This window comes from Cavia porcellus, unplaced genomic scaffold (assembly GCF_034190915.1).
Source record: "Cavia porcellus strain 051 isolate PalLab524CR breed Dunkin Hartley unplaced genomic scaffold, mCavPor4.1 scaffold_6, whole genome shotgun sequence".
NCBI classification, from domain to species: Eukaryota; Metazoa; Chordata; class Mammalia; order Rodentia; family Caviidae; genus Cavia; species Cavia porcellus.
In genome coordinates, this window is record NW_026947489.1 from 96,020,205 (window position 1) to 96,029,710 (window position 9,506).

General features: G+C 46.7%; 1 non-coding gene across 1 annotated transcript; it reads right to left on the bottom strand.

The window, feature by feature from the left end:
* Window positions 1-1,210: 1,210 nt before the first annotated feature.
* LOC111755621 (U11 spliceosomal RNA) lies at window positions 1,211-1,344 on the bottom strand. The gene has a single exon (XR_002790185.1). It is a non-coding gene; the product is annotated as a U11 spliceosomal RNA (small nuclear RNA).
* Window positions 1,345-9,506: the final 8,162 nt, after the last annotated feature.

Here is a 9,506-nt window from a genome sequence, read left to right on the forward strand (position 1 = left end):
AAACAAAACTTAAGTGAGTACTTCACAAGCTGATAAAATTCAGGGATGCCAAAAAACATATTTGAATGGAAAAACAGCACATGAGCTGGAAGTTGATGGTAATAGAAAAATGAGGATATCTCAATAGAAAGGTCAGGAGTAAACTGGGGAGGCAGTAGAGTATAGCAGAGACCCAGCCTCTCTGCCAGAGTGCCAGGGTTTGTGTAACCCCAGTCAATTCCAGGCAGCTAGTGCTTCAGTTTCCTCGTCGTAAAGCAAGGGTGAGGTGACTAGAACCCTTATACAGGAAACTAGGGGAGCAGGCAGGGCATCACAGCTGGGATGTGCACAGGGACACTATGTTGCTGAGGACCCAGTGTCTGGGCTCACCCTGGCATGGGATGGCTGGCGCCTTGCTGCTCCCAGTCCCTCCAGCACCCCATCCTTCCCATTGAGACCTTCATTTCTCAGTGCCTCCTGCAGGCCTGCTGGCTGGGCTGCTGGGCTGGCTCTTGCTGAGATGTTTTCCTCTTCCATGTCTTCTTTGCCTTTGAGGTCAGGGTGAACAGCAATTCTCTACGTCTGGGAAAGCACCACAAGGATGCTGTGGGGGGAGGCTGTTTCCCTGAGCCTTGGGCAGGTGCAGGCTGTGTGGATCCTGTCCTCTCTATCACCAGGGCCCGACTTGGCTCTGACCTTGTGCTCTCAGCCTGGCCTGCTCTTCTTGGTGCCAGCTCTGGAGAGATCAAAGTAGAAGAAAACAAGAGACAGTGGGCACAGTGTGCAGTGGAAAGGAGCAGGGAAGGGGGTGGCAGAGTGATGAGAAGAAGGGAGTCAGTGTCAGTGCCCTATCCCTGAGGGATTAGCACTGCTTTACTCCTGCAGCACAGAGGTGACTGGCACAGTGGTTAGGAAAGGTGTCCACAGCAGTACAGCATACTGGCTGAGCTGGAGTAGACCTTGAGAGAGTCTGGCCCCAAAGGGCAGGTGAAGTGACATTGTGAGGATGGTTGGGGTTGTGGGTCAGCTCCTGGCATAAGCCGTGGTGTCTTGGTCAGGGCTCCCCAGGCTTTGGGCTGGGGAGGGGACTGTGGCTGGCACAGCTCTTAGCAGGGTCTGAGGGTTTCAGGAAGAGGAGGAGGCCCATGCAACTTGCATCCCTTCCTGCCTGCAGCTGGAACATATATATATATATATATATATATATATATATATATATATATAATTTTTTAAGGGCTCCAGGACCAATGATCACTAGCTGCCCAAGTACCAAAAAATAATGCTTCCAAAATCTCTTGATGTTGATTGCACAAGCAGAGCAAACAAGTTGCCCTATATGTGCCACTTACGATAGAAGCCCTTTTTATATATTTGGTTTTTTGAGACAGGGTCTTGCTATGGAGCCCAGGCTGTCCTTGAACTTAAGGCAACCTCAGCTCCCAAGTGCTGGAAGGTATGACAGAATGTCACCTTATACCAACATTTTTGTATAAGTTTTTATAACAAGATGTGGTGGTGCAACACAAGTTCAAGCCCAGCCTTAACTATATAGTGAGTTAAAGGCCAATGTGAATTACTGAGAGAAAGCCTGTGTCAAACAACAAAGCTAATAAGGAAGAAAGAAGAATGGAAGAAAGAAAAGAAGGAAGAAAGGAATAAAGGAATAAAGAAAGTATCCTTGTTATAAAGATGAACGTAATCCAAACTGAATTTATGACTGTGTGTTCAATCTTCTGATTTTAAAGTAAATTAAGAGTAAACATGTTCATGGGCCACTGGAAAGTACTATGAGTCCTAGGCCTCGGGCCCCAGCACTATCTGGCCCCAGATGTCACAGGGGAAGGCTTTCTAGGGAAGCCTAGAAAAATAACTTAGCAGGGTGGGGGGAGGGATGTGATTGCCTGTTGTGAGCCACTAGAGGACCCAAAAACACTGCTGGCCTGCAATGTGCAGCCTGGGACAGGAGACCCCAGGGCTGCTGCTGCTGTTGTGAGGTACCTGACTTGGGATTTGGAGACTCTCCATCTGCTCCCATCTCTCTTTTTTGGCACTGGCTTCAGTCAGGCCCAAGGCTACCATGACTCTGGTTCATAACCACTTTGGCTCCACAACTCCATTGGTCCTCATAGCAGCCCAGGGGACTCTGCCATGTGACTGTACACTTCCAGGGGAGGTAAGGACCTGTCCTGGGTCACAGCTGATGGAAACAGAACTGGCACAAGAGCTTGGATTTGTCAGCTCTGTCCTACCTGGCTCTGACACTCTGAAGGGTCTGTGTGTGTGCAGGGTCCTGGGTCAGGCTGGTACAGGCACTGGAGCAGCCCACAAGGGTACCCACTCCCTGGTGAGTGCTCACGCTTCTTCCTGGCTTGGCTGGGCTGAGCCAGCCCCTGCTCCTGGCCTGTGCTGCCTGATTTCCCTGCAGCCCATCTTCTGCTGCTGTTTTCCTGCTGGCACCATGGAAACATGGGCACCATGTGGGTAAGGGTGACTTCGGGGAATGACCACAATTTTGGCATGGTGCTCTGGGCCATTAATGATTTTTAAAAACAGTTTATTGGAGAGCACTTCAGTATCTTTAGATTTACACATGTCACAACTAGAAATGGGGAGGAGAGTGAGATTCACATGGGATCAGTAGCTTGCAACTTGGACTGTGGAGGTGCAGGGAGCCCAAGTGCTGTGCACTGAAGCCTGGAGAGTTTGAAGCAGGCTACTTTCATCTGGCAAGGAAGGCTTGGGCTAGGGTTTTGATTTCCACGAGATTTCTGATGAAAGCCTTTCAGCTCCTCTGGCTGGTCAGGCTGTTTGCTGTCTTGCTCTTGGTCTTTTTCCTTGGAATCCAAGCTGGGGCTGAATGGTATGCACAGCCTTGCTGGGGCCAGGAGCTCCCGGGACCAACCCCTCCTTTGCCAGAGGTGGTGGGTGGGGACCTGAGTCAGTCTGAGTCTGCTGCTGGGGTATGTTGGGGGCCAACCCTTGAAAATCCATCCTCTACAGCCCTGCCCAGCTCTCAGCCTGATGCTATGCCTGGCAGGCACTGTGGTCACTCCTGCTGGCTTCCTTTTCAGGGATTTGTGTATAGGTGCCTGTGAGCACCCAGCTGGAACTCCTCTGCTCCCTCACTGCAGGATCCTGGGTATGAGCTTCATCCTGCCTTGTTCTCCACTTGGTGCCCAGCACCCACCCCTGAGAGGCTTCCAACAGTCAGGAAATATTTACTGAAAGAGGGGCATAGTGGCCACTCAGACCTTGGTTTCTGTTCCATCTCAGCAGGTTGCTCAGATTCTTTGCCTTCAAGGTGGGGATAACAATCCCATCTGGCTCGCTGGGTAAAAGGATGCTTCCAACAAGGGGTCCCACTGGTGATGGGTGGTTGAGGGTCCAACAAGGGGGCCCCCTGCCGGGCAGATTCAAGGAACAGGAGGACTGAGGTCCTTGGGGGTGGAGGGAAAGACTGGTCCACTGTACTTTAGGGGCCCAAGTCACATCTGATAGGTTGGAGAAGGCACCCAGTGGAGGTCAGCAAAGGGCTTAGCTCAGTGAGAAACACCAGGGTACCAGGTAGCCACTGCAGCAGTCACATGGCCACACACAGCCCCCAGCTGCAGGCAGGAACACATCTTGGCATGGAAGCCCAGCAGAGAATTCAGGTCCCAGCTGGGCAGCTCTGCTCCTGGACCCTGGTTTCCCTGAGCTGCTGCAGAGCAGGGGTTAGGACCATAGACTGCAAGCAGGACCTGAGTTCAGATATCTGTTGTCTCTTGGTATGGAACTTTGGCAAGGTGTTTAAATCTGGGCCCTGGTTTAGCAATCTGCTAAGTGGGGAGCATATAACAGCGCTCCTCAGGGGGACATGGCGGTCAAGGAAAGCCCATGTGGCACTTGGTACTCAAGTAGATACTTTTCCTCTTTATTGGGACTACAGTATTCTGTTACTGCGTGTCACCGAACATCAGATACCATCAGAGACAAGTTTCATCTCTCTTGTAAAGATGTTAAATGGCAAAAAGTGTGCATCTCTGCAAGTGAGGAAATAATGTTGGATTATAAAACGTTGCATAGAAAATTCCACCACAAGCTCTCAAACCATAGAAGAGGTCAGAGCTCAGAGCCCCGGGTCATTTCCTTGTAGCAGGTACTAAGCCAAGGGCTTACAAGAGTTGTCTCATTTGACCCTTATAAAGCTTATAAAAGGAGCTTATAAAGTTGTCTTCTTTTTTCAGATAAGGAGAGAGAGGCCCCAAAAGATGAGGTGACTTGCCTAGGTCACAGCCATTCATCTGTGTAACTGACAGGTGTTCATGAGAACACCAAAGCAGTGCACCCCTTTTTGGCTTCATCTAACTTAGAGTGGTTTTGTCCTATGGTTCCTGAACTTGGCTGATGTCGGACTCACTGGAAAGCTTTAAGAAATCCTGATTGTACACTGAGATTCTACCTCACTCCAGAAAGAATGGCTATTATCAAGAAATCAACCAATAAGAAGTGCTGGGAGAGCTGTGGGGAAAAGGAGCCCTTCTCCACTGTTGGTGGGAATGCAGATCGGTACAACCACTGTGGAAATCAGTGTGGAGATTCCTCACAAACTAGGACTAGAGGTCCTCTTCGATCCAGCTGTTCCCCTTCTAGATATCTCCCCAGAAGAATTAAAAACATCCTACCATAATGATACATGTGCACCCATGTTTAAAGGAGCAGAGGTTGTAATAGGCAGATCTTGGAAACAACCTAAATGCCCATTGGCTGAGGAATGGATAAAAAAGATGTGGTATTTCTATACAATGCAGAATTGCTTAGCCATAAAGAAGGATAAACTGGAGACTTTTATAGGTAAATGGATGCAACTTGAGACCATTTTGATTAGTGAGATAAATAAGACATGCATGTGTAAACATTGTATTGTCTCAGTGTGAGAAAGTGAAAGAAATATGTAATGTATATATGTATATGTATATAAAATAGTTAAGGTAGTTATACTACTGATTTCTTTGAGTTCACTGGAGAGAAAGATTTGTGCTGGTATTGTTTGGACAGTTGAATGCTGATGTCTTGTGCTCTGGATGAATGATTTGGGATAACAATGTACAATATATATACCATTGTTGCCCCCGATTGATGTGTTTTGAAATTTAGTTTTTTTTCTTTTTCTCCTTGAAATAAAATGTATTTGAAAGAAAAAACGAAATCCTGATTTTTTTTTTTTTGTTTTTTTTGAGATAGGGTCTTACTATGCAGTTCTGCCTGGCCTTGAACTTACTTTGTAGCTCAGGGTGCTTTCAAACTCACAATGATCCTCCTGCCTCAGCCTCCTAAGTGCTGGTATTACAGGTGTGCACTACCATGCCCGGCTAGAAATCTTGATTTTGATCTGGCATGGCCAATGTCTATCTAAAGGTGTCCCTTGATGTAATATAATTGCTATATGTGTTTATATGTTTTAAGATCTGATGGTCTGGCTGTTAATCTGTGTTTACGATAATTAACTTGAACTGACTTAACTTGAGACTCGAACTGCAGCCTACTGTGAGAATGGCTTCTGGCTAGGGGAGACTCCAGGGGCCTTGAAGCCTCACCAGCTTTTTTCTACCTGCCCGACGTTCACAGCACAGAATAGAAAGCGACAAGAAGTGCTGAAGACACTTCCCACACACGCAGGACCCAGGGCTCTCCTGCCTTCCTGGCGGGATAAGGAGAGAGGCTGCAGGTCTGGTATCCTGTGTTGCGCGCTCACCCTGTGAGGCTGGTCTTCCCAAGACTGGGAGCATAGTTCTTGAGAAGCAGCCTCAGAGCTTTCCTGGCCTCTGCTTTGCCCCTCTGAATTTATTTGCTCAACATCCTTGAACTTCTACAGAGACATCCTTGTACTTAGGAGGTCCTGAGGCCACTCACGTTTAGATGGAGCTGACAAGAAGGGGCCTCGTTGCACCAAGGAGCCTTCTGGCTTTAGCTGGAGACTCATCTGTAGCTCAGTCCTTTCTGGAGTTAACTTGGTTCCTTTCTTGAGCAGCTCTATGTGGAGCCACTGTAATAACTTTTTTACACAACTTATTTAAAAGAACCCTGTTCTTGTTCCTGTGGTTACCAATTAATTGATGAAGTTTTATAGTTCTTGGAACAAAGAAGAAATGGAAATTCTAAGGAAAAGACAGGAGCTCTATAAATACTTTTAATGAGACCCAGGAGTAAGGCAGATGGTGGCAGATGTAGCCCTTTTGGCAGGTGTCCTGGTACTAGCCTGAAGGGTGTGTCCAGGAAGCTGTCCCTAGTGATGACTCCTGGCTTTCAGAATTTTCCAGAGTCACAGCTGAGTGCCTCTCAGCTTCAGAGCCTAATCAGGCCACAATAATTGCACAAATGCCAAACATCCAGGACCAGTCCAGCTAGGCCCCTAATCCTAACTCCTTTGTACTATTGCACAGTTGAAGTCAAGCTCACTTGGACACAGAGAGGAAAGGAATTTGGGGAGAAAAACTCTTGGGCCCCCTGCTCTCAGTTCCAAATTGGAGCCCATTTGAAGCAAGGTACTGTAACACAAGACAGAGACCCCTAATGCATCTGCACCACAGAACCTGTGGTGGTGGTGCTGGTTCTGAGTTCCATCCTCAAGGAGGGGTGGGAAGGAAGTGAACCGAGCACCTCACCTGTCCTCTCAGAGGAGTGGAACTGCCCTGTGTTCCCTGCTCAGAACCACTGAGTAGAGTTGAGGGACAGGAAGAAGCCTGTGCCTGTTCTGTGGGGGCTCACAGACCCCAAGGACCCAGAAGCTGGCCTGACCTGGCCTGGCCACTCACTGCCTGTGCAGGTAACCCTGGCGCTCTGTCCATGTGGCACTCACTAAGTGCTCCTTGCTGTTGTCCTCCACCGGTGCACACATACATGTGCATGCAGGCATACATGTGCACAAACACACACACTCATGCAATCCTGCACATGGACACACATGTAGTGCACAATGCACATGTATGTACAAATGCAGATGTGTTTATGTCACACCCATGTGCACCCACATGCATGCATATACACACAGCACATGTGTGCATGCACATACACATGCACAAGACACATATGTAAACACCATGTGACCCCCACATGCAACAAATGTGTATGCACACATTCACATGCATGTACACACATGCATACCTGCATGCAGGAACACATGAATAGACACACACACACACCCCATGCAATGCACATGCACACATGTGTATTCACACATACACATACAAAAATGCACACTCACACATGTGTGTACATGTGTGCATATATGGGCACATATGTGCATGCAGGCACACTTGTGCATAGACACACACTCACCCCCATGCAATGCACACACACATGCACACATGCACGGGCACACACACAAGCATGCACACCATGACAACTCAGCCTCCACATAATAATTCATCTTTTTGTTTTTGTCTTTTAAGACAGTCTCTCCCTATGCAGTTCAGGCTGGCCTTTAACTCACTTTGTAGCCCAGACCAGCCTTGAACTCACAGCAATCCTTCTGCCTCAGCCTCCTGAGTCCTGGAATTAAAGCTGTGCACCACCATGCCTGGCTAACAATTTTTTTGCTTGCTTGATTGGCATCTCCTGAAATGTAGCCCTTTTGGCAGGTGTCTCAGTCATTTTGCCAAATAGAGGCCCTGAGAGATCTGCAACCTGGACAGAGCTGTGGACTAGGGAGCTTTGGAGAAGGCCCTGTGGAGCTGGAGGGATGAATAGTGATTCCAAGATGTGTGTCTTGTGCACATGGCAGAAAGTCAGACTTGTCTTATTTATGGATACATAAAACAGTGCATCCTCCTGCACCCAGCTCACCTGGGAGCACCTGCTCATACACGAGACCAGAAGGGCCCTGAGGCTCCTATGTGACAAAGCACTGCTGTTCCAGCCCATTCTCTTTGGTTTTCCTTAGGGCCAGTGTGGGCAAGGGTATTGATATTTCTTAAGGGAAAGAGAGGCTGCTCATCACAGGGCCACTTAGGTTGCTTGTCAGCTTCTGAGTTCATCTCTGGAGTCCAGGAGCTGGGACCTGCTCTGAACAGTGCCAGGTGATGGAGATGTGTTCAGGTGCAGCGTCCCGATACACCTCCTGGGTATTTGGATTTTTGTCAGACTGTTGTGCAGACCAAGAGATAAGTTTAACGTCAGGCCTTGTGGTATAAGCCTGTAATCCAGCACTCTGGGAGGCTGAGGCAGGAGGATCACCAGTTCAAACCCATCCTGGCAATTTAGGAAAACCCTGTCTCAAAATAAAAAGTAAAAATAAATAGGACTGCAGATGCAGCTCAGTGTGAAGGCCTTGGGTACAATTTCAAGTACTCAACAGAGGAGAGAGAGAGAGAGAGAGAGAGAGAGAGAGAGAGAGAGAGAGAGAGAGGCAAAACAGAGGAGAGAGAGACAGAGAGAGAGAGACAGAGAGAGAGAGACAGAGAGAGAGACAGAGAGAGAGAGACAGAGAGAGAGAGACAGAGAGAGAGAGAGAGACAGAGAGAGAGAGGCAAAAAGATTAGTTGAAAAGAAAACTAGATACTTCCCATCTATTCTATGAGGCCAGTATCACTGATACCAAAACCAGACAAAAACATCTCAAGAAAAAAACAAAAATCAAGATATATTATGAATATAAATGTAAGAACATCAACAAAATGCTGACAATCAAATGCAGCAACATAGAACAAGGGTAATAGTCCATAGGGTAATATGGACAATTACAAGGGTAATAGCCAACTGAAATTTATCCCAGGAATAAAAAGGCTTTTAACATCCAAAAATCAGTTAATATTATACATCATATTAATAGAATAAAAGATAAACACTATGTCATCAACTTAATACATACTGGAGCCAAGAGTTTAGCTCAATGGTATAAGTGCCTGCCTGTCAAATGCGAGGTTGTGAGTTCTATCCCTGGTACAAAAACCAAATTACATACTGGAAAAGTGTCTGACAAAATCTAATAAATTTCATGATAAAAACATTCAACAGAACAAGCACTGTAAAAAACTTCCTCATTTGATAAAGGGCATAAAAAAAAAAAAACCACTGCTAACACCATACGTAATGGTGAAAACCAAATGCTTTCCTCCTAATTTCGGGAATAAAACAAGGATGTGATCCCTTGCCACTTCTATCATCATTGTACCAGAAGTTCTAGTCGGGGCAATTGGGGAAGAAAATGGAATACAAGTCACTTAAGTTGGAGAAGTAAAACTATCTTCTCAGGTGGCATAGTCTTTTATATAGAAAATATGATGAATCCATTTAAAAATATTGCAACTCATAAGCAAGTTCAACAAGGTTGCAGGATACAAAAGTCAGGTTTACTTTTATATAATTCCCACAAATAGTCTAAAAACTAAATTTAAAATACGAGCCTCCCCTCTTTTTTGTTTACAATGAGACAGTCTCACTGTGTAGTTCAGGTTAGTCTGAACTCACTATGTAGACCATGCTAGCCTCAAATTCACAGCAATCTTCTTGCTTCAACGTTCTGACTGCAGGGATTATGGGCATGTGCC